This window comes from Corapipo altera, unplaced genomic scaffold, assembly GCF_003945725.1.
Source record: "Corapipo altera isolate COAL_440 unplaced genomic scaffold, ASM394572v1 71, whole genome shotgun sequence".
NCBI classification, from domain to species: domain Eukaryota; kingdom Metazoa; phylum Chordata; class Aves; order Passeriformes; family Pipridae; genus Corapipo; species Corapipo altera.
In genome coordinates, this window is record NW_020884916.1 from 3,185,841 (window position 1) to 3,210,360 (window position 24,520).

A 24,520-nucleotide genomic window follows, 5' to 3' on the forward strand; every position below is an offset into this window, starting at 1 on the left:
CATCCAGCCTGGACACTTCCAGGGATGGGAAATATCACAAATGATGGCTGGTGTTGATCATTCATACACATTTCTGGGAGATGAAAGCTCCTCTACACTCCAGACATAATAAAGCACAAAAACACCACCCAGAGGCTTTTACAGAGCAGGAGAAGAGAAGGAATTAGGAAATCCAACCCCAAAGAGGCCCCAACACTCCCGTGAGCTCTGCAGAGCAGCTGGTGAAGCATTTCAGGCTGAACGGGACCTGAGCACAGATATTATTGTTATTATTTATTATATAACATCCCATATTGCTGCATTTTCAATTCACCCACAAGCTACCTCCTGGAGCACTTACACTGTCACTGTGTTCTTATGCTGCCCTAGTTTTCCAGCTTTCTCCTATCCAGGTAAATACAGAGGCCCCATCTCGGAGGCAGCTGAGTACCTATTATATCCTGCTGCTTCTCCCTCGCACTTATCCTATTATGCCATTACAGCTGGTGCAGGGTCGTGTGTTTTCTATTTTGTGCCATAATATTGTGGGCCCAATTCCACCATCCCCAGCACACAGGAGTGCTGGTAAGGGCCCTTCATGTGGCAGGAGTCAGGGCTACAAATGGTGAGGCTGCTCTCACCCTGCAGGATCCACGGTCTGCTCATTCCCACAGACACTGTTGTGCCTCCCATTTAGATATAAATTACCATTGTGTGTGTATAGAAAGCCCAAAATAACAACCACGGCAAACAAAGCCACTTAATGTGTGCAAATAGACACAACTTGGAGTTATATCAGGATGAATAACCCCTCTCTCTGCCTTTTAAGCAGAGGAAAAAATTACTCCAGGACTTGTTTGCCCAGCTCTTTCCACCTCCTGCAGCTGAAGGTACCTGAGCCCAAAATGGGCAGTGAGTGGGATATGGGTCTTTCCCTTCTCACAGAATCATTGTGCAGGGGGATTTCTGTGATTTTTTTTGTCCTTAAAAATCTCCAATGATAGTTCTGCTCCTGGAACAAAGTCAAAATTAAAGCACCCCTGGGATCCTGCAGTGATCACTGGGTCCAGCAGGAATTTCTTGTGCCATTTTGAGCCACTGTCCATGAACCTACAAACACTGGGCACCTGAGGGTGGCATAAAATGCAGTTTATTGCCAGCCCAGTCCACGGGGGATGGAGAAGAGCTGATTAGGAGGAGCTGCAAGCCAAATTAAAACAGGACAACAGGGCAGAAGGGCTGAGCAGACACCCAGGATCTGGGACATGGAAATCTTTCATCTCTGCCTGAACAAAACACAGCCCAGGAAATGAATACAACCTGCAAAATTATCACCCAGTCCCTGTGACCCACTCCAGAACTAGCCAGGGCTTATTATTTCTATTACTACACATGTAGAAGACACCAAGCACAACAGGGTGGTAAATTATTAAGCTCTGTATCAACAGAGAGTAAAAAACTTTGAAAGCCATGGGAATTAATTGCCTCAAATTAATGCCATCCCCTGAGCTGAAGCAGGTGTTATTTTTAAGCACAGAGTAGGTTCCTAAATCTCCTTTTCAAACTGTTGCTCTCAGGAATTCACCTGTGGCCACAAAGAAGAGCCACAGCAGTGCCACCACATCCAGATCTCAGCTGCTTCAATCCCAGCCCTTGCCAACAAGAGCAGAGGTCCTGGATTGATGCTGAGACCATGGTCAAGGAATAATAAGCACATTTCTATCCTATTCAAGAATATCAAGTGATTGCAAAATAGCATAATTTTCACTTAGTTAGGGCCCTTTGTCATAATCTGCATTTTTTAAATAAGGACTATAATGAGAATATAAATTATATTCTAGGTTGTATCCATATCTGCTGTTATAGTTGTAGATGACTGCTTATCAGAGCCAAAGGAGGAGATATGCAAGGTGATGAAAAGCAAATTCTGCTTTTGTGTTCCTTCTCCAACTTTTCCAACAGGCTGCACTAATCTGCCTCCAGTGCCACTGGAACAGGGAAACACATCAGCCAGGCTAATTCTTAATTCTAAAGAATATGGAAGATACTGAACCAAAGGGGACCTGAGGAGCATTAAAAGAAACTGTAAAAGGGGAAGGAAGGATATCTGTGGTACTCAAGGGCTTTTGCTCAAACCAGCCCCACCCCAGAGCTCAGAGGATTGTCTGCACTGAGATCTCTCTGTAAATGAAATAAAATCATAAGAAAGTCCTTCATCATTTCAGTGAAGTGTTAAGTGAATTAACCACCATCTGTCTGGACCAGATGAACTCAGGGGACAGGATGAGGTGTTTCTGAGTCTCCTCCTGTGAAGTCTTGCACCAAAATGTGACTCAACCCTCTAGGAACACCCAGTAGGAAATGGAAGTTGTTGACCTGACAGTGACTTTGCTGGCATAGCTTGAACCAGGCTCACAGAATAACAGCAGTGCAAAATGCAGGATCAGTTCACTGAGAAGAATTCCAAAGAATTTAGTGCATTTTAAAATAATGGGGCTGCCACAGGGAGCTCACTTTTGTCTGCTGTACCCTTTGGGCGCTGATTTGCAACAGCTTCTCGTTTAGAGGGGTGAAAACCCCACTGCAAAAAAGTCAGTAAAGGATGATCCACATGTTAGGAAGAGTTTGATCCAAAATCCATTGGAGCTCCCTGAAAGAATCCCACCAGCCTGTTACAATCAGCTTCCATGAAGTGAAACTAAGGGTCTTAAGAGGGAAATATGTTTTTAGTAAATATTACCTGGATTTGACTGATATAAAAGATGTTAAATCATGTTCTTTTATTCTGAACAGTCCTGTTGGCAGCAATGACCCCACAAACCACATGGTCAGCCCTGTTCAGCCACAATTCCAGCTATGCCATCCTGGCTGATGATCCAGCACAGCATTCCAGTGGGGAATTTTTGCCACAAACTACTCAATTCTATTTAAACACCACAGCTTAAATTGTACCTGACAGAGAGCCTGACATAAATTTCCTAATCTTTGTTTCTGCTTTGCACTTGTAGCCTGTGTCTGTCAGACTTTTCCTAAAGCCAAAATCAGATCCAAGCAAACACCCCAAGCTTGGGACTTCACTGAAATCCATCAAGGACAGATCCACAGCTTACAGTAGTTTCATAATTTTCCATAATATCATATATTTCTGTGCAACCACTCTAATATCCTTGTTTTAGAGCCTGTAGTGGAGCATCTCACTGAATTGAAATGATGTTACAATGAGAGACAAAGCAGTGAGAGATGAGAATTAGGTTTGTTGCTTCTATTTCTCTTGTAATAAAACCAGTTAGCATCACAATTACTGCCCATCTTTATGGTGGGTTAGTTCATGAAGACATCTAAAGTCACCTCCTCTTAAAATCAGGCTGTAATGTCACAGAAATAAAATTATATTAATAGTTTATAAGCTTTTTATCTGCAAGTGTGCAGCCCAGGGCTTTTTAACCTGTCAGTTTGTCCCAGCTACCTTTTCCAGCTATGCCAGGGCTGCACCCAGGACCTGCAAAGTTAAACCAGCTGTTCTTTACACCCTGAGTTGAAGGTTCAAAGCCTAAGAGCCAAGACAGATCCAATTCCTCTGAGATTTGGGCACTCAGGTGGTGCATAAGAGAATTACAGGATCATTAAGGTTGGAAAAGCCCTCTGGGATCATCCAGTCCCCCCTGTGCCCCATCCCCACCTTGTCCCCCAGCCCAGAGCTCTGAGTGCCATGTCCAGGCATTTCTTGGACACTTCCAGGGGTGGGGACTCCCAACCTCCCTGGGCAGCCCCTGCCAATGCTTGAAAACCCTTTCCATGAGGAAATTCCTGCTGATGTCCAACCCGACCCTCCCCTGGCACAGCTGGAGGCCATTCCCCCTCCTCCTGTCCCTTATTCCCTGGTAGCAGAGCCCGACTTCCCCCTCAGCTCCCCCCTCCTGTCAGGGGGTTGCAGAGCCAGAAGGTCCCCCCTGAGCCTCCTTTTCTCCAGGCTGAGCCCCCCCAGTTCCCTCAGCTGCTCCTGCTGCTCCAGCCCCTTCCCAGCTCCCTTCCCTTCCCTGCACACACAGCACAGAGGGACAATCCCCTCGATGCTCAGCACTGCTCCAGGAACACAGACCCCTAAAAAACACATTTATGGCACAATTCACCTCTGCATCAGCCAGGCTGGTCCTGCTCTGAGCATCCCAAGCAGCCCCTCTGCAGCCTGTTCCCCCCACATTCCAGCGGGTGGAATATCCAGCTGCTGAGTTCAGGGGCCGGATCCAGTTCACGAGGCAGAAAATCTGGTCCCAGGGGAGGTTGGCTGAGCAACAGGCCAGACAAACTCGGGTTTCTCTGGGGCTGCTTGAGTGTGTGAGAGGGCAAGACACAGGTCAGCAGCACTTATTAAGCTGCCAGTAAAAGGGGACACACATCAGACACGTACCAGTGGGTTCCACAAACATGTTTGAACAACTGGACCCACATGGAGTTGGCTGTGACTTCAACTGGATCACTCCCATGAGCACAGCCACAAGTGCTGGGAAGAGTGGGGACTAATTGTATAACAAATAATTTGTATTTATTTACATGTATAAATGTGTATCTATTAGATAAATATATCTATTTCTAGATAGAAATATAACTATTCAATATAATGTTATAAATAATATATATAATATATAATTATATTATATATAACTATTGAATATATTCAATATTTCTATTGAATAGATATATTTCTAGTCATATAAATTTCTATTTATATTTATGTAACGATATATTTATATAACTATATTTTATGTTTATACTTATATAACTATATATATTTATATAACTATATAAATGTATCTATTCAATAGAAATATGTCTACTGAATAGCTATATTTCTATAATTATCATATATAATATAAATATATCTATTCAGTAGAAATATATCTACTGAATAGATATATTATGTAATTATCATATAGAATATAAATACATCTACTCAGTAGAAAGATATCTACTAAACAGATTTATTATATAATTATAATATATAATATGAATATATCTATTATAATATATAATATGAATATATCTATTCAATAGAAATAGCTCTATTGAACAGATCTATTTATATAATTATATATATAATATAAATATAGCTATTAAATGAAATATACCTACTGAATAGATATATTTGTATAATTATCATATATAATATATAATATAGCTATTCAATAGAAATATATCTATTGAATGGCTATATTTATATTATTATAATATATAATATTATTAAAAATAGATGTGTAATCTTTCAAGTCCTGCAGGGCCAGCCCCCATCTGATCTGTACTTTAAGGGAAAGCTCAGCCTGTGGTGCCTGTTTCAAATTTAAAGCAGCCCTGCTGCAATTAATCACAGCTTGGGTGATGAAGGACACGGCACTGAAACGACAACAGGAATTCTGGGAAACTCCCCCTGTCATCTTCAGCCACAACAAGTTTGGTTCAGACCTCAGAACAAGGAAGGTTTGTCACCCAGTCCCTGGTCTGAGCTACTCTTCTCAATATTCCTAAACCAGGGAGGAGCAGATGGTCCAAAAGATCATTTACAAATCATTTCCAGAGGTTCAGGTTTCTCCATCACCTTCTGGCTTCCAAAGAGGGCCCAGAGTCCTCAGGAACAAAATATTGTCCCACTGACTGAACTATGAGGCCAAGAATGGAACATGACATTAAAGAACATCCATCCAACCCTCAAGGAAGAGGGGATGTGCTGCCTGATGTGTTACCTTGCTGTATATATATTTAATTGCTGAACACTCACAACACAGAATCCCAGACTGGTTTGGGTTGGAAGGGACCTTAAAACTCATCTCCTCCCACCTCCCTGCCCTGGGCAGGGACACCTTCCCCTAGGCCAAGGTGCTCTGGGTAACCACCACCACCATTTGATTCCCACTGCCTGTAGCTGAATTTTAATGCCAACTGGGTGTTTTTCTGAGCTGCAGCTTGTACCTGAATCAATTTACTTTTTTTTTTTTTATCACTCACCCATTATTTATACAGAATTCAAAACACAGAACAAGAATAACTGAAATCACTTGACATGATGTCTTAAGCAGTTTATCAGCTTATTTCACAACAAAAACAAGAAAGTCAAATAAATGAGGAAAAAAGAACCCTGCTTGCAGTGAAAATACCACACAGCTCATTTAGATCCCTGCCCACTGTCCAGCTCATCTATCTCCAGCCTTGACAAATATGCAGATATATTAGAAGAATAAATCATCTCATGTGGTCAATACCAAAGAAGGGAGGTTTTAGGAGGGATTTGCATGTTGAGAAGGTGATGACTTGGCAGAAACTGGAAGGATTTTCCGTGCACAGGCAGGGATGTGAACCAGAGTTGGGTATCCAGGTAGTTACCAACAGCAGAACGGGGGGAGATATAACCAGGAACAAAGCCTGAGGTGAATTCTGCAGGAAGAAGAACGTGACTGGCAACTGTTTGTTGCTCTCTCAGCACCTAAACCCAACCCAACACATTCCTCAGGTGCTTGGGGCTCCATCACCCCCGTGCATCAGCTGATGATGCTCCCCCTTCACCCAGCAGATCATGGAGCCTCTGATCTCATTCCTTCCCCCTTTTGCCACATAAGAACAGGATGAAGCTGGACAAGATAACAAGAACCTGTGAAGGATGGGAAATCCTGACAGTGCAGAGCTCCATTTCCCTTTGATAAAGCCCTGAACAGGCCTCTGCACCTTACAGAAATCCCAGAATGGTTTGGGCTGGAAGGGATCTAAAAGATCATCCAGTGCCACCCCTTGCCATGGGCAGGGACACCTTCCACTGTCCCAGCTTGCTCCAACCTGGTCTTGGACACTTCCAGGGATGGGGCAACCTGTGCCAGGGCCTCCCTATCCTCACAGCCAAGAACTTCCTCCTGATATCTAATCCAAAACTCTCTAAATGACATTAGACATCAGTCCCTTCTCAAACCATGGATAAAAAAACGTTGCAAAACCAAAGGAACAAGTGGCAGCTAAAAACACAACCTGTGAGACTTGCCCTTTTTACACCTGTGACTCACACTCAGGTTGAGTTTTTCATCACAGTCAAAATCAATGTAAAGAAACAAAACAGTGTCCACAACCTTCAGAACATGCACAACAATTCCACACTGACTGCTCTGGTGCAGAAAAGTGCATTCATGTAAATAAATGTGGGAATTCCATGCACAGGCTGGAGAAGGCAATTGAGAAGATTTCAAGTGTCTGAATAAAACTGAAGTTATACCACAAATAGCTTTCCTACCCAAATCACCTCGTGGGAAAGGGATATCCTGCAAAGCTGAAGTGATGCTCTGAAATCTGAATTAAGACACATTTGAGCATATGAGGAACTTCTGACACACAGCACCAAAATACAGCAATTGCCCCAAGTTACAAAGGAAACAACAATTATTAAAAAAACCCCTTCTCTTCCTTGCCAACATTCTCACATGGAAGTTTTCTGCTGTGCTCACACAATGACTTTCAAAGTTCTGGTTTGCTTAAACTCTAAGTCACATTTTGAACAAGGAGGAGTGAAAGCTGCCAGCACAAAACTGTCTCAAGCTCAGGGAAGACCATCCCAAGCAGGACAGAGTCCCTGACAGGAACTTCCATCTCCCAGCCTGCACCTGGAGCAGTCAGGATGTTGACAAAGTTCAACATCCCACTGATGCTGAACACTGGGGCATTTTCCATCAGATAAGGAAAACGTCCCCTCACACTCTCTGCATTCAGAATCTTTTCAACAGACATAGTTAGCCACAAATTTGCACTGATTTCCTGAAATCCAACCTCATCTCACCCATTAGTAGAGTAATTGCCTGGTTGGTCTTTCACTCCACACTTCTCCCCCTGCTTCCCATGGCTAAATGAGTCTCTCCATGCAGGCTTTTCCCAGTGGAAGATAATATGTTCTTTCATGGCTTATTTCAGACTCTTCCACTTCGAACAGGGCTGTAACCAACCTCTTTTCTACCTGTCAAGCTGGAATTGCTTTGCTCCTCTCAAATAATACCTAATTCTATAAACAGTGGTATGGAAACCAGTGACAATCCCTGGGGCAGATGCCACCCATGGCATGCAGAGCCCACCTGGACACAAAATTCACTCCAATGGCCTGGTTCTGGTGCTTTGTAAAACCCAAAAGGCCTGGAAATGCAGAGGGTCACCTAACCAGTGATTTCAAGTGAGATTGCTCTACCTCTGTGTGTCTCAGCTGGTAACAGGACATGGATCTGGAATTACCAAAAGCTTAATAATCCAGTGGTTCAGCTTTTCCTGGCTAGGACCATATAAACTCTCCCTAAGAGTGCAATGCCACACTGGCCTGTGGGGCACAAGAACCCACCCTCTGCTTAATGAAGCAAATTCTCATCAAATTTTTATGAAACAAAACTTCAGTGACACCATTTCCCTGTGTGAGAAGCAAACCCTTGTAAGGACTCACCAGTAAAGCTCCAACCAGGGGAAACAATACTTGCCTGGACCTCGATGTGGGATGGAGCCTCTGGAGAAGAGGCAGCATTTGAGATCCTCTTCTTGTGCCTTCCTGGAGACTTGTGCCCCTGACTCCCATCTCCAGGAGAATCCAGGTGACCCTTTCTCTCTCTTGTTTAAGAGCAATTCCCACTGAAGTCATCAAGTTACTCCTATGGGGGGGGGGAGAAAAAGAGAGATGCATTTATTCCTATGTAGAGCAGGACTATGAGGGTTGTGCTTCACTGAAATCCCACAAGGAAAAGTTAAATAGGTGCCTGGGACCTGAGCTGACACTGCACACAGAGCATTTCATCCTCGGATTACAGGATGGATCTAGGGGGGAAAAAAAGCCTTTTTATTTTCCTACATTAAAATCAACATGAACACAGGTAGGTTTGATTAATAAGGAGATAAAAATCCACTTAAAAAAATTAAACACAGAGTGAAGTTTTCCCTTCTCTACCTGAAACAGTTCTCTCAATCCCCAGGCTGTAACAGTCAATCCCCCTGGATCACCTTTTTTTGCAGTAAAAATAAGTCTGTGGGGCCAAATGTTCCTGCCTTTGGGCTGAATAAACTTCTTTTTCTCCCAGGACAGACCTGACATCTCAGCCACCACCACCACCATTCCCACTGCCCCTGTGGAATGTCCAGACATGCAAAATTCCACCCCAGCCCTTTGGAGAGGATAATATTTCCCCTCCCCGGACCTACCTAAAGAAAACACATCAAGTTATTCAAATATTTATTCCTAGATCCTGGAAGGTCAGACTGATAGCACGTCTAAAGGAGGAGGAATGAGTGAAAGCCAGGATTTACACCCCTGTGTTTGCAATCAGCACCAAGTCACTCAGTGGGCATCTCTCATCAGGAGTGTAAAATGAGAGCTGTGCATGCATAAAGCACTGCCAGATAAGCCCACAGTCTCAAAAAAAGCAAAGAAATGAGCCAGGCCTGATTCTGATTCATCAGTATTCAGCAGTGGATTCAGTGGGACAGCTCGGAATTTACACTGGAATAAGGAAAAATCAGGATTAGGCACCATCTGTCTCCGAGAGCCAAGAGCGCTCGGAATCGCTCCACACGTTCCAATCCTCTTCCCCCATTTCTTTAATCTCTTACACATTCCAGGTTTTCCATTCAGCTCCCCCGGTGACAAAAGATTTTTTTTTTTTTTTTTACAAAATGACAGTCCAGATTGAGAGAACAGAAATTACAACCCCTGACAAAAGAGATGCCAAACTTTTTATCAACGATAAGCGCTCCCCTTCCACGCCGAGCCCGGCCTGCAATGGGAAATATAAGGCAGATGTCGAATGGAAATTAAACATTGTGCTCCCAGGGTGGCCTGGGCTGCATTCAGAGCCTGATTTAAAACAAGGCCAGGAGTTCTTTCATCGTTTCTTCAAAAAGTTTCAAACCTAAAGATCTTCCAAACAGACACACACTTGACCTAGAACGTGGCGGTGCAGGACGATATATACGTGTAAAAAACACTGAAAGGTAAAGCAAGTTGTCTGTGGGATGGAATGAGAGAATTTAATCACCAAATCGCTCCTGTTTCGGGGTTCTGAGAGTTAAGAGTGAATTCAGGTGAAATATCTCGCCCCTCTCTTTCAAACTAAATTCACAACAATCATTTGGGAGGCTCAGACAACTCGATATTCTGAAATGCAACCAAAACAAGAGCCCAACTGTGCAGCAGTTTAAGGAGTATTTCCCTGCAAGCTTCTTAAACCATATTTACATCTGTGAAAGCACTCTGCCTGGTATTATTAGACAAGACAAAATAGCACTAGACATTTGCAATGACTTAGATATTCAGGCTCAAGAAGCACATATTTCAACGGTCTGTAGCGTTTTCTTTTAATAATTTGTGATCACAGAATAGCTCAGTCAAAATAACGTAATAATAGACCTCTAAAAAATAAATCCCCTAACTGCTAAATATACTGTACACTGAGGACAGTAAGTATAAATTTAAGGGTTGAAAAGATGCTCCTATTTACGGAAACAGTTAAAAGCATAAACGAAATTGCATTTGCTCCTCTTTCACTTTCTTAAAGTAGAAAAAAAAAATACTGAAAGTGAAATCAGTAGAGTATTTCCAACTTGAACACGTAAATATGTTTGAACTCTCCTTGCAAGCCATATTTCAGAAATCATTTTATTCTCTACACAATTTGATATCAAACGCAGCAAAACAAAAAAAAAAAAACAACAACTTTCGAGGCCACGACTTTGTAACCTCCCTGAAGTTTGGAGCACTGGCAAAGCTGGCCTGGTGCACACAAGACAATCAAACACATGCTTAAATGTCACTTAAAGTCCTGTCTATATTGTTGGGGTTTTTTTTCCCCCCCCATGAAAGGAAGAAATTGTGACAAGATTTTACTTTTAGATGACCTGACGAACCAGCACGTTCTGGCACGAGCAGGACGGTCGTTCCCCTTTCCTTCCCCCAGCACAAGATTCGAGCACCTGAAACACAAACCTCATCCTACCCTGAGATGTTTTTTTCCCCAACAAAACCAACTCGCAAGCAGCCTCTCCGGCCTTTTTTAAAAAATCATTTGCAATCTCCTTTAAAACATGAAATACAGATGAATGGATGGATGGATGGATGAATGAATGGACAGCTAGAGAAATGCTTTCAGTCATGCTTCCTCCCCCCCACACACCCTTAAAATTGAAAAGCATCAGTATCCAAATAGCAACAGGAAATTTTTACCTTGTGGCTAAATAGCTCACTGTTCACTTTGCAGCTGCCTCTATTTTTTGCTGGGCAAAACACCAATAACAAAAGTCTTTCCTAAGGAAAACCAAGCTTTTGACACATAAGGGCAGCGACAAAACGCCAAAAAAAAAAAACTTACATAGAATTATTTCCCCCCCCCCCATCCCGTCCCGTCGTTATAATTCCTAATTTTGTGGGATGTATTGCTGGGCTGTTTATCATAACAGTGTGCAATAAAAAGGACGACTAACTCTTGCAATTTTCTCCCTACTCCTCCCCTTGACAGGGGCCACTGATAGGGAAAGAGGCTCGGAAAAGCAGAGCAGTGAAAGGCTAAGAAACAATAGGCAACCATGGCTTTGACAATGCAGCCCTGAACCCTTTTTGCTCCCGCTGTGACACTTGCATTCAAGAGCAAGGGCGGCTGCCATCATAAGAATGGACAATGGCATGAGGAATACAAGGGGAGAGGAGGGGGGGGAAAAAAAAAAAAAAAAAAAAAAAAGGAAATCAGATGAATTCAGAGCTAAGATGGCAGAGCTCTCACCTTTTCCGCTTTTTTTCGAGTAATCTGGATGGAGACGTCCCGCAGAGAAGAGATAAAAAGGGTGTGCTGAACTGTTGGATGGTTCTGAAGACTTCTGCATTTGCAAACGCATTTTAGAACTATTTGTAGGGGTATATATGCTGCATGCCATCTCTCTGTCTCTGTCTCTCTCTCTCCCTCTGTGTCTCTCTCTCTTCTGTTTTATGTCCTGCTATCTCCATCACACACCTCTAATAGTATGAAGACTTTCTGCCCATGTAAGTAAGTGAGAGTGTGTGTGTTCCTTAATGTTTGAATCAAGACACACGTCTGCATGCATTTCTAATCTAAGGAGCCTATAGCAGTTACTACAACTATCAATTAGTCAGCAATAGCTCGAGATCCCCATGTGTCTGGGTGAACAAAGGTGAGAAACACATGCAAATAGTACTCCAGCACCTGGGTCACGTACAGTAACTTAGCCAGCACCAAATAATTGCATCTGTTTCTGCCTTTTCCGTGCTCCTCGCTCGTCGGGATGGAAAGTTGCAGGTTATTAATGTGAAGAGTAACACAATTAGCCATGGCATTGTATATTCTCGTCCCCCCAACGACACAATAAAAGGAAATTAAGCCAAACTAGAGGGAAATAAAGGGGTGGCTTAAAGGCTTGAAAACGACAAGATTCTCTGCTCTCGTAGCAGTTGCTTCCATTTTTCTGAGCAATTGTTCCTGAGTTAAAGATGCAAATGATGTAAGATGTATTTGGTCATTTCATATATATTAGATAAGAAGCTGATTATTCCAGAGGAGACAGAGTGGATGCCTAATTTCCTGAAGTTAAGTCCATAAAGAGGGTAAGCTAAATCTGTTACTATTTTTATTAATTAAGCGACTGTTACTTCTAAGACCGTTTTAAGGGTGTTTTTCAGATGTTTTAGACTTAAGGCAAACAATTAAGAAGAAAGATACGGTACCTTTGACTCTCTCCTTCTTCTTAACCTCACAAAAATGAGCCTCACCTTTAAAAACTGTCAGAGTCAAAATGGGCTAAAAAAAAATAAAAATAAATTAAAAAAAAAAAAGGAAGAAAAAAAAAGCCCTGAACAAAATCAAAACGAATAAAATGGAAAAGGCTCCGAAATCCAGCACCACCACCCTGACTCGAGCACAAGAAAAGGCTGATATCCAGAGAGCATTTCAGAGGTGACTACACAGGCTGTGGACAACGTTATTTACACAGATCTGATCAGAGCGACCACGGCTCCCAACTCTAATTTAATTTGCAGAAATCACATACCCCGCGCTTCCAAGTGCGGGCAACTCCGAAAATTAGGAGTTTGTTGCTGAGATGAAGCCTTTTTTTTTTTTTTTCTTCCCCCCCACACCCCCCTCACGTGCAATATGCTCAGAGTCCTGCAAGGCTGCACAACCCTCTCGTTAGCTCCCTTTCTACTTATATCAGTTTCCGTGGGAGGCTAATTAGTGACACCGAAGGAAAAATATTCCTCCTGATTTTTGGGGGCTCGGAGAAACTGTCGGGTTTATTCAGCTTCAGGCTGGCACAAGGGGGAAAAAAAAAAAAATTAAAAATTAATAAATAAATTTAAAATATAACTAACACCTCCTTAAAGAAATCCCTCCCCAGCTCCCTCACCTTTTTTTTTTTTTTTAGGACCAGTCTAGTGGCTGGAAGGTTAAAGGAAAGCTGCAGTTTCACACCGGCTTTGCCCCCTCGAGGAGCCCTGGGTGTGAGCGTCCCAGAGCTGGGTGTACAGCCAAAAATAAAGCAAATAACGGGCTCCAAAAAGCTCAAGGAGGAGGAGGGGGAGAAAGGGGGTTGTGCTGACCCGCCAGGCAGTTTCATTTCCAAACTTAGCTGCTCGGGAATTGCAGGAGCACAAGGAGGTTTCCAGAGCGAGGAGAGCGGTGGCACCGGCGCCAGAGCAGGAAAAACCCTGCTGAAAAAAAAAACCCCAAAATAATTCTCGCCCCTTCGCCGAACAATGAGACCTTAAAAAATCCACGTTCGGGAGGGTATTACATGCAGATAGGCAGGGGGGAGGGGGCGGGGGATGAGAACAACATTTCCCATCGATGCCGTTTATTTCTTAGGCTCTGGAAAGGCTGGTTTTTTCCCCCCTTTTTTAATGGGAATTACTCATCTAGTTCGTGGGGCCGGTGTCATCGCCTGCAAGTGCACAGCTCAGGTGGAAAAGGGGCATTTGTTTAGGGGTTCAATCAGAGAGCAACCACTCCACGCTTGTCTAAGGCTGAAAAGTAGTTAAATAATATTAAAAGTGCTCGTTCCTATAGTTCTCAGCCTGCTCTAACACACTTGGGCACCCAGAGCCACGGGGGCTGAGGGAGGAAGGTGGTTAAAGCAGAGAGCTGCGTATTTTTACCACTATTAGAACTATTAGAGTGTTCTTCTCACTCTTCATCTGCACCATCACTCCTTCAAACGCTCCCAATTCAGATAAAATAAGTCAGCTTTCTTTCAAGAAAAAAAAAAAAAGAAAGAAAGAAGCCCCACGCAGATGAATAGACACCACTAATCAGCTGGAATGTAATCGAATACTCTTCTTCATCTAATCTGCCTGCTCTGTGTAATCTAGCTATTCTCCCAGCTCCAGCATTTGTAAGAGGCATGACATTGATTCCCATCTCGTATAATGTTATTTCAGTATTTTATTCCTAAATGAGGCTACAAGTTGGGTGGCTACTTGGCATTCAAAAAACTCTTCGTCGACTCTGCAAAGGCCACGGCGTGGCAAAGCCAAGCGGGGCTGAGCCCCTCTGCTACTTTTTAGGAGTTGTATCTCCCGTCACCGGCAGGCAATTTCTCGGAGTTTTGGAAAAAAATTTTACGACCCGCAAAAAGAACAAGAATTTAACCGCGGATCGACAGCAAAAAAATAAACCCCACCAAGCCATTTGACAAGAGCTGCCTGCAGACAGCAGCTGGGAGAAGCTGAAACTCTGCACACAACACTAAGATGGGGGTTTTTTGTGGTATTTTTTTTTTTTTTGGTAATGTTTTCTAAAACACAGAACGATTTCCTTAAATAAGCATTTCGGCAACGTCCAGCCAGGTTTTCCCCAAAAAGAAAAAAAGCAAACCTGGTCTCATTTTGCAGGATGAGGAGGATCCCCAGCTAATGGTTCTGTTAGGTAAATGACAGCAGTGGGGAGAACAAACAAACCCTCTCAGACAAACAAATATATTTGAGTGTAATAAAAATGTTGACAACCGTTATGTGATTAAAGCAATTGTTTTATTCATTTAAGGCCTTGCCATTGGAATAATTTAAAATTAAGTGAGAAACATCAGCCCCTTGGGTTTTGCAGGAGATATTTAATTTGTAGGAATAGTTGTGGGTTGTTTTATTATTTTTTTTAACGTAGCTATTTTCGACGTCGCGAGATAAAGCTCTTTCTTTCTTTTTTTTTTCTAATTTTATTTTAAGAATAGACCCCATTTAGGATTTCACATTGTAAATCTCCCTATGTCTGAATGCTGTTACAAGGTTTGACAATGAAAGAATAATTCATGTCAGACAAAAAGAGCCCTTCAATCAGCTTCATGCAGCTTTTCTCCTGCAGGGCTATGCCAAAACGAATGTGGAATCCTGAACTGAACCATCCATCACATTTCCCCAGTCTTTCAATTAATGACACTGCAATCAGATCGATGGCGTGTAATAAGAAAAGAGCTTTGCATTTCTATACCTATTAATTCGCTGAGTAACTCCAGTGGTAAAACGTGACCAGAAAGGGAGAAAAGAAAAGAAAATTTCATCCTCCCAGCGAGATTTTTGGGGACGTTCAAGCCTCGGCGTCACCCCAAGCCCTGAATGCTCAAAGGAGAAATCACACAGGAATTATTTTTGTGTTTAAAAGCAGGACAGTCTCCCTTCCACACAGGTATTTTCTGCTGTTAAGCACCGAGTAGATGCTCTAGATTATAAAGAGGAGCCTGTTTCTCATCCAGGCTCAGCCTGGTGTGAGCCAGGGATGTCCTCCCTGCCATGTGAGCACAGTCCCTCCCAGGGCAGGACTCTGCAGCCTCCTCCTCTGCTCTGAAGGCAGTAATTAGCCACCAGATTTCCAGCTCACAACACATGCCAAGGATGGAGTTACCTCACGCAGTGATTAACCTCCAACAAAACGAGGTGGGGGCAGAGAGCTGGGCAGGGGGTGAGGGCAGTCGGGACACACACACACAAAAAATAAAAAACCACCCTCTACCAGCAGCCCTGGGATGAAATTAGAGTGACCTCACGTCAGTGAACTGGCATAAGATTTTTGGATCAATGACAAAAAATTATCGAGGCTTTGCAGGCTGGAGCTGCCAAGCACATTTCAATTCCCTCACTGCGGGCGCGGGGGGGATTGTTTGGAGGAGCTGAACACGATGGGAAAGGGAAAACTGCAGTTAACCAGAACATGGCCACTGGTAAGAGGATTTCAATTGGAGTTGCCTTTCTTTTGAAAGGCAGGTTTTGTGCCTTAAAAAAAATAAATAAATACCTTCTCTTTGAGCGTCGAGCTCAAACCGACAGGTTTTGCCACCTGACAAGCAGCTTGGGAGGAAGGAGTGATCTGGAGGACCTTGCAGGAGACAGGAGTGGGTCAGCAGTGATGAGGGACAAATTTGGCCTCCTGAAAGATCCCCTCGTGTTGCCTTGGGCAGGAAAGCAGAGGAGAAGTTCTCCCAGCAGCATTAACCCTTCCTCTGGGGCAGATGAAGGCCCCGATCTCCAGCACTGACATTATTTCAGCAGCTTTGGCTTTACCTCAAAGGGAAGGAGCTGCAGCTGTGATAGGAGATGGACCTGGGTCAAAACCTACAACAAGACCTTCTTTTGGGAGCAATAGACTTCCAGGGAGGTTGTGTATTTTGGAAAGGGGAAAAAAAGCCTTTATGAGAGAAAACAAGGAACGGAACAACAGGAAACAAGGGAGGTTTTTCAAGGTTCACTTCACCAAATATCAAGGAGTGCTCTTAAAGGATCATTTCTGGCTTTGCCTCTTAATATCTTTTATGCTCAGATTTCAGCAATTTCAAATTTCAGCAGCACCCTCAGATAAAAATAAAATAAAAACAAAACCAAAAACCAGCTTTGTTATTGCTGCAGCTGAATGTGCCCATCCATGGCACACATGGAGCCAGACACAGGCTGCCAGCTCCAGCACCCAGGATGGGAACTGAAAACACCAGGGCAAATGGGATGATGCCCACGAGCTGACTTGCAAAATAATTGCAACTAAAGCACAGTGAGAGATGCCCAGACAAAGGACAATAAATAAATAAATCGTGCCCAAGCAAAGACAATTCATTTACGATAAAGCACGGGAGAGTCGAGCTAAAGAAATGGGAGAAAAGGAATCTAGGAGGGGGAGAAGTGGTAAGATTGAGAAAAGGGAACTTTGAATAGGAAGCTGAATGCAAAATATTTATACTGCACATCACTGCATCTTGTCCTTTCTGTGCAGGGGACATAAAGGCACACAATTGTAGGTGTGGCAGGAAGAGCAGGCTTTGGAGCACAGTGGCAGCACCAACACACTCCTCAATGACCTCCAAGGCCCTCTCAGAACACCCCCAGGTAGTTTTGTGCATTTAATAACCAAGATTCAGCAGCTCCACGCAGTCCCTGAGCCCAGGAGCTGGGGCAGGTGGCATTGCTGACACAACACAAGGTTCCCCCGGCGTGACTGGAGGTTTGCAGCCCTGAACAGTGCCCTGCTCTGCCCATTTGTGAGGCACAGTGTGTGCCCACAGCTTAATAACCTACAAATGTCTTGTCTGAGAGCAGGTCAGGCAGAGGGGAGAAAGGGGTGCTGCCTCCAGCCATTATTTCAGCACTGGCTGCCTTCCAGGAGCTCACAGAGCTTCAGAAGGCACAGGCAGGCTTGCTTACATCTGCTCCCCTCTGCTGTGGCTGCAGACAGACTCACACACTGCTATTTTCTTCATTTTTTTACATTTAAAATGGGTTTGGACAGGCTTTCAGCAGGGATTCCCGGGCTCCTTTTCCTCTTCTCTCTCAGAGGAGCTTTGGGAGCGACCACTGCAAGTGGATTTGCTGGAGAGGAGGCTTCTCTGATTGTTTGCCTTGTCTGGTGGCTGGGCAACGGCAGCATCTGGGCTCCTGGAAATGCATCTGCCTGCAAAAGCTGTGGGGCCTCACTCAGCCCCTGCCAGCAGACAGGACACAAAAAGTAGCCACCTGGACTGCTCGAAGTCATGGTCAGATCTAAGCTTTGGGAGTCCCACATTTCTGGGAATTCAGCTACCAAGGTCCTGGGTTCAATCCCAACATTTTAAACAGCCATTATTCATTTTCCTGCTTTTTACTGTAACTAAAAAGGCACCTTCCCAATGCTCCTGGTGCTCAAGCACATGATTAATATCACAATTACAGCTCAGCATTAAAACAATCAGTTCAACAAGGATGCTGCTACCCAGACACCACCTATAAAATCTCCCTTGTGTCTCCTTATCTTGGAATCCCACCTCAGCTTCCTCCAAATCCAGAGCGCTGCAATCACCTCCTTTCCATCCAAATAACAGCAGGTATTTCAGTATTTCAGCACCTGCCCTTTACAGACCATTATCTGACAGCACAATATTCTTAAAAGGCAGAGAAGAAAATCAGAGGAAAAGTGAGATCATAGGATGGGATGGGTTGGAAGGGACCTTCAATGGCATCAAGGTGCTAAAATATTCTGAGGACGTGGATGGGACTGAAAGGCTGGAAGAGGTTGGACATGGTGTAAGATCTGAAGAAAGGGGAGGGATTTCCACAAGAGGCAGGGAAAATGGGGAAAATTTTATATTTCCTAGGCACCCAAATGAGAGAGAGGGTCCACAGGGTCCTGTAGGAAGGACTGACACAGGGTTGAGGAGCACTGGTTTAGGAGTCACAGCCCAGGGTGGGGGTTGATCCCAGCTTCCCATTCCTCAGGATGCCCCAGACTTAAAAAGAGCACTTCAGTCGTGTTCTGGGCTCTCTCCACCAGCTGATCTCACCCCCTGATCAAAGAATAGACTCCCATATACAAATCTTGGCAGCCCTCAGCTTTGGTTTCTCCTGCCAGCCCGAGGGGTGCCCGGCACTGGAACTGCGGCTCCTCTGAGCACATCTGACCAGCTCTGCTGCCACACTCCTGAGCTCTGGGGGCCACTTCTGCTCCCAATTCATATAGAAATTCAGCTCCCAGGATATCTGGTGCTCTGAGGACAATCTCCAACCCTCAGGTCCGTCTGAAACAGGATAAGAACACGCACAGAGGGAGGAGGCACAGAGAGGAGTTTATTGACTGGCCTCTCCTCATCTCAAAGCCACAGGAACAGTAGGAACAGCCCTACAGTGGATTTATTTCCCCACTGCACCTCCTGGAGGTGTAACCTCGGAAGACCAAACCCTAGCAGGACTCCCAGCTCCACCAGGCAGTGAAATTTGGAGGTTGCTCCACCAAAGAGAGAAAGAAAGCACCACCCTGGGCACCCGTGGGTGCCACCCAGAGCCCTCTGTCACCCAGACAGCAGCAATTAGCTCCTGGTCCCTCCCCAGGGCTGGTTTTTCTTGGGCATTAAATTAACCAAATTAATTTAGTTGTTTTTAAAGAACTTGTTTTCTTGGTTTTCCCTTCAAGACTTGTGCAAGTGCCCACAGAGGCTGTGAAGATTTTCAGGAATACCCCATGGATGGGGACTCTACTTAAAACCAACCAACAAAAGACCCTCACAGGGCCTTTATCTGCATCTCCCAATGACTAAACTTTTAAAATACAGGCATTACATGTTTAGGGCTGACATTATACTCATAAGTTTTGATGTAAAAATATCAGTTATCACAACTATTCAAGGTCTCCCTCCATAAAGAATGGAAAGAGCAACAATTCCAACAGACAACTCACTTCTTCCTACCACAGGATCTAAAATATTTAAAGTTATTCACTCTTTGGACATGCCCCCCCTTCTCTCCATTGGTTACAAAGAGATCCTGACTGACCAGCACAACCCCAAGTTCCTAATTTTTAGATATTTAAAACTAGACCTCTCCAAAGTGTCTGAGCCCTTGGATAACAAACATTGGGATTTCCTGCATGGATGCAGCAGCCTAAAACTGATAAAACTCTTGAAAATCCTATGAAATATGAAAAATATCACATTTGAAAAGCCTCAGTCAGTATTTTAACCATCCCATGTGACTTTTTGTTGTTCAGACTGATAAGTCTTGTGCATTCCTTTAATACCTCAGGAGTTGTGATAAAAAGGTTATGGACAATGTTATTTGTGCTACTTAAGCAAATATCTCATTAATTCAAGTGCCTAATGATTTTCTTGGGCTTGTTACCTTGGTTCTCACCTTCTTATTGTTCTCCTACCTCTCCTACACTTGTATATATATTTATATATATAGTTAGTTTTGACAGATACAGAGATAACTCTTATGAAAACCAGCCTAATTTTAAATAATGCCAAGACACAGGAATAAAGAAAATCTCTTTACATTTCTGTGGGCCAAGAAATAAGTCTTATTCACTCAAAAGATGAGAGATGGGATAATCTGAGGTCCTATCAGATGCTTCTCAGATTTATGCCAAGAGTTATTGAGCCTTAACTGCAAACACAGACACATCAGTGTTCTTTTAGTCAGCTGCTGCATTTCTAAAGGGAATTCACCTCTTCTCCAAGGGTACATCAGTCCCACATCAACTGTTGAACCTGGAGGAATAAGACTTTGCAGATGGTCACAGTAGTTGCCTTGTGGAAGAGTTTATTCCCCTTCCATTAACCTGGAAAATTACCATTATCATTGAACTCCAAACTCACCACTGGTGTTTGGGCTCAGCTTTCTGCAGGGGAACACAACAGGCTGAGTGTGCACTGGGAGTGTGATTCCAAGGCAGAATATCAGGATTATACACTGCTTTGGCTCACTGGAGGATGCCCTTGAGTTTAAACACCTGTGACAGTCCAAGAGGAACAGATTTTTGGTGTCCCCCCCAAAGAATTCCAAGACCAGCCTTGTTTGATCTGAAGTGGTTTTATCAAAGCTTTGCATTTTGTAGGAACCTGGTAAAATTAATATCCTCTAAGCAGCTTTTGGCACCTAAAAACCACAGAATGGATGATCCTGCAGAACAAAAGGAGTCTGAACTCTGAGTTTACCTTACACAGAGATCAGAGAACAATTGCACTGGGCAAGTTTGATACACCTGCCCTGTCTGTGTCCTGGACACTTCCAGCTGTTTATACAAACACTACTGGGTTATCAGATCATTTTCCCAGTTTTTTATTCCAGTTTCTTTTAGGAATTCACCTTCAGAAAGTGTTTTGAGAAGCTGATGCTGTAACAACAGCGTTACCCCCCTGTAACTCAGACTATCTATGAGCTTGCTCAGACCCAAAAAAACACCCCTTGTAAGGCAAGTTTAGCCTGGTATAAATAAGTTGGTTCAGCAGTGAGGTTTTAGCCCGTTTTTCCAGCTGAAAACCTGGCCCAAAGAAGTCTGAAGAACTGGGGAAAAAAACCATATACAAACCGTGATCAGAGCCTTAGGTTTCTAAACCGTATTGAGGTTGCAAAAACAAATTGACATCAACATATGGGGAAAGTCTGAAGTTGCAGCAAACATTCACAAATGTGAGAAACTTTGGCATGCAAGAAGTCCCCATTAAATTCAAATATACAATGCACAAGATTAAAGTTATTCAGAGGCATTAGTGTTTGCAAGATCAGCCCCCTGAGATGTCTCTGTGTAGTAACAGTTACTTTAGGTTTAATCTGTTATTGCATTAATATCTATAAAGAGCATATATAAATACAAATCAGATGGCAGCTGCAGTCTCACTGAAGGAAAAGATTGAAGGGCTTTGGGGGGGGGGGGGGGGGGGGGAACTAAAAATTCCATGAGGGCAATTTCCAGCCCCACGCATTTTGGGATTCTCACCCTGCCCAAACTGCAGCTATTTTTTTTTTCCCCATACACAATACACACATACATATATATAAGAACCAAACAGGCAAAGAAATTAATTAGAAGAAGAAGAAAAAAAGGACAATACTAATGGGAAAAATTGCTTCCAAATGGACAGATTGCCCTTGCACAGGAGCAAGTGATGGTCTTAAGTGTGGCAACCCCCCTCAGATTTCTTTGAAAAGCCTGATGTGCTCTACTTAACACTTAAGAAAATTCACTGGGGAATAATGACCTCTAATTTATTTTGGCTACAGTGATGTTCATCTGTGCTTCTGTTCCTCTTGCTCTGAAGATTTCAGGGTAGTTTTTAACCAGGGACTGACTCATTCTCTAGCTGCCTAGTAGTTAATCTGCTTGGATATTTCCCCAAATAACCATCTGCTCCACCTTGTATTTGTTTCACTCTGTGACTATCTTAGTTCTTGGTCTGTCCTGCTGGTTTATTCAGCACTCTTTAAATTTCTCCTCTGGCCTTATGTCTGGTTGCTTATGTTTTGGACAGACAATAGAGGTGATACAGGCCATTATTCATGAGAAGCTTCAAGTGTAACGTGAGAAACATCTCATCTCCTGACCCCTGTTAGCATAAGAATTGCTGATAAAATTCTGGACTGAAAGAGAAGAATCTTCTGGGAAAAATATAGGCAAAAGTTTCACTTGAGATGTGTTTTGTAAGAATAATCCAGATTAATTCCCTGCCTAAGGACCAGATCTAACTCCTGGTGCAGTTACCAGGGATCGAGAGAGGTGCTGTGGGACAGACCTAAGGATGCTTGTGAAATTTTAAACAGGAGAATATTCTTTACCACTCTCCTGCAGCCTGTGCTCTTCATTTTATATTTTTTTCTCCAAGAATCATGAAGTGATTTGCACACTTGAGTGAATGAAGCCTCACAACACTACTGGAGAGGGTGTAAATATAATTCTGTTGATTCCACATCTGGGTCAGCTGAATTAAAGACTGAAGGTATCTCCTTCCATCACGTATCATCAAGTTACCAAGTTTTAACCAGTTTTAAGAGATTTTAACAGAGTTACATCTGAAAGAAGCTGAAGTGAAGCAGTGGGAAAATCACACATACTGCAAAAAGACAGTCAAAAGATCATCAGACACTGAACTCAGAGTACACCTGACCACAGGAACCAAATTTTGGCAGCAGCTGAGCACAGACCTACAGTTCAGAAGCCAAGCAGGAGCTGACCCACCCTGTTTCCTGAGGATGTTCCTATGGAAAATCCACAGACACACAGATTCATTTGTCCTCAAGCAACAAGTGCCACACCACAAAACCCCTCCAGATCATTCCAGGGGCCGGATTCTTTCCAACAATCATTCTCAAAGCCCGTTGACTTCACCCAAACTCATTCCATTTTCAGATCTATCTGTGGCTCCAGAAATTTTGTACCACATTTGCTGGAGAATCCAACACTGCCTTGGTTCCACGTGGAGAACAGAGTAACACAAAACACTGAAGTTTTTGCACCTCTAGCTCTGGTGATTCTAATCTCTTACTTCTTCCTTCTCCTTCTCTCCTTGTATCAACCCCAAGCAGAGTATTGGTGCTGTTTGTGTGTTATTTCACACCAAAATAACATCAGTGGGTTTGCTTTTGCAGAAGTTGAGGGCTGAGTCTACTGAGCCCAAACTCAATCATTGCTATTTTAAAGGCAAAGCATGAAATAAATGCATTAAATAAAAGCATTAAACAGCAAACCAAACAGGCAATTAGTATTTTAGGATGGATTCAAGGGGAAAAAAAAAATCTACATGTAAATAGTCCCAGCTATTCCAAAACAACGTCAAAACACACCAAGAAATGTTTATGGATGCTCCAACTGCTAATGGCATGCAAGAGGCTTATCTTTCAACTATCACAGGTCAGTGAAAAGGAATATGTGAATTTGCAAATGTTCCTTGCTTGGCTGATCCATCAATATGATAACTAATACACACTTAAACTCCTCGATGTACTGCCTGAAATTAAAACAACCAGATAGCACAGAAAGAGCTTAAATAACCATTATCAATGGATTTCAGATAAAAGTCAAGAAATAATTTCAGGAAGATCACCCAACACAATCAAATGAAATAGCTTTGGAAACGGGTCAGGGGAGTGTGAGCTGGCAACCAATTACATTTCCTATGCACAGGCAGTTCAGCAAAAAGTCTCCCCAAGATTAAAAACCCTGACAAAGTTGGTTCAAGCTGCACTTCTCACTAACTGATGGGGAAAAACCATCAGTAAACCAACAACCTTCTACTTCCAACAGCACTCAGGGCAGAGAGGATGTTTGCTCAGAGGGAGGGTTTGGGGACAGGCTGCACCTTTTCTCTCCTTGTTTTGGGAAGTCAGGAGTGGCTACTCAGATTTATGTGTTGATCATGGTGTGGAATATCCTTGTGGTCAGCTGGGGTCACCTGTCCTGTCTGTGTCCCCTCCCAGCTCCCTGTGCAGCCACACCAGTGGGGTGAGGAGCAGGAAAAGCCTCTGTGCAGCAGTAAATAAAACATCCCTGGGTGATCACCCCTGTGTTCATCACAGACCCCAAACCCAGCCCCGTGCTGGCCACTAGGAAGAAAATCAGCCAGCCAACGTTTTGATTTTAGTATCATTCAGAGGTTCCATCTGGAATTAGGGCACCTCAAGGCTCCTGACACACTCCACAGCCCAGGTCCTTAAGAAAAATGTCAAACATTACTCAATTCACCACAAAAAAACCTTGTAATTTAGGAGCCATGGAAGAACAATCTCACCTGTTAGTCCCAGGGAGGGTGTTTCTAAACCAGGCAAACATGG

General features: G+C 43.4%; 1 long non-coding RNA gene across 1 annotated transcript in view; it reads right to left on the reverse strand.

Moving 5' to 3' along the window:
- Positions 1-8,468: 8,468 nt before the first annotated feature.
- The window catches only part of LOC113953016, a 35,764-nt gene continuing 19,712 nt past the window's right edge, over positions 8,469-24,520 (reverse strand). Inside the window, exon 3 of the long non-coding RNA XR_003529720.1 lies at positions 8,469-8,630. This is a non-coding gene — a long non-coding RNA (uncharacterized LOC113953016). The remainder of the gene's footprint in view (positions 8,631-24,520) is intronic.